The following is a 1,403-nucleotide window of genomic DNA, read 5'->3' on the forward strand; positions in this document are numbered from 1 at the left end:
ATATATATACACACATATATATGTATATGTATGTATATGTATATAATTATTTTACTGTGGCTGAAATCAGGGGGAGCCAAAACGGTGAATGTGTTCTAAATCAACAGACTAATAGACGTATACTCAAAGTCCAAGTAGTTACATATATGTGTGTGTACATATATATATACATGTATATATATATATACATATCTATATCTATGTCCATATATATATATATATATGTATGTATTTAAACATATAAATATATATACATATAGATATGTATACATATGTATATACGTATACATATATATGTATATATATACATACATACATATATATACACATATATATACACACATATATATATATAAGCAATGTTAATTCTCTAAATGAAGTATTAACAGTAACTGCACGATAAAGTGTAGTATATTGCCACTTAAGTGTGGCTGACCCCTAGGGGTGGACGTTACTGTTGCTTTTAGCCCCAGGAGGACTATATATACATATATGTATATATATATATGTATGTATATACATACATATATATACACATACACACACACTCATACACATGTACACACGTACACAAACAACCTCACATACCCACACATACACGCATCTATGTGTATCAAAAAGGAGATTGGAAAATCCTTTCGTGTTATTTTTGATAAAGATTTCCCAGTTTCCAGTTCTGATCATTCTGCTGAGAATATTTCCCAGTATTTTTCGATCCTTATGCACATCTCACACAAACATAACATCGACATACAATTTTGGAAGACTAGAATGAGCAGGCATGCTTCAAGACTACACAGCTTGGCTTTTGACCCCATATGTATAATATATATATGTGTATATATATATATATTATGTATATAAATATTTTATAATTATATACATAATTATAACAAGGGATTGGTTTGCGTCTCACCACGCACTGAAAAATAGGCGTCAGCTGTAAGAGAAGGATATGAATTCTACTTTGCAACATATCTCTGTGAGTCTCGATAAATCTATGCTAAGCGAAGACGCAGCTCGCTTACATATCCGTGGCCACTCGTATATTTATGCCTGGGTGTACCGACGCTGATGAAGGCAAAAGGTAATGTTTTTTATTACTTTAAGCCTGAAACACGATCATGTACGCGGTTAACCAAAGTTTTAATTCATTTTCTTTCTTCTCCTCGCCCAATATGTTGTGTGTTTTTCTCGGAGAATTTATGGTGGTAATATTGACGTGTTTCAACGTCTATTTTTCAGTGCGTGGTGAGATGCAAGCGAAACCCTAGTTTTAATTATGTATATAATTATAAAATATTTATAAAATTTACCAATGAGGTTTTTTTCCATGCTGACCACTTGGTAAAAATCATAAATGATTTTACCCTTAATTATTATTATTATATCATGTATATATA

At 30.9% G+C, this 1,403-nt stretch overlaps 2 protein-coding genes across 2 annotated transcripts in view; both read left to right on the forward strand.

Moving 5' to 3' along the window:
* The window catches only part of LOC106873334 (uncharacterized), a 33,305-nt gene that overhangs the window by 18,174 nt on the left and 13,728 nt on the right, over positions 1 to 1,403 (forward strand). The window lies entirely within an intron of this gene.
* Positions 547 to 1,403, forward strand: part of LOC106873342 (calpain-2 catalytic subunit) — a 130,237-nt gene continuing 129,380 nt past the window's right edge. Inside the window, exon 1 of the mRNA XM_052977709.1 lies at positions 547 to 1,087. The gene's annotated coding sequence lies outside the window, so the exon portion shown is untranslated. The remainder of the gene's footprint in view (positions 1,088 to 1,403) is intronic.

Source organism: Octopus bimaculoides, chromosome 28 (assembly GCF_001194135.2).
Source record: "Octopus bimaculoides isolate UCB-OBI-ISO-001 chromosome 28, ASM119413v2, whole genome shotgun sequence".
In the NCBI taxonomy this organism is placed as follows: Eukaryota; Metazoa; Mollusca; class Cephalopoda; order Octopoda; family Octopodidae; genus Octopus; species Octopus bimaculoides.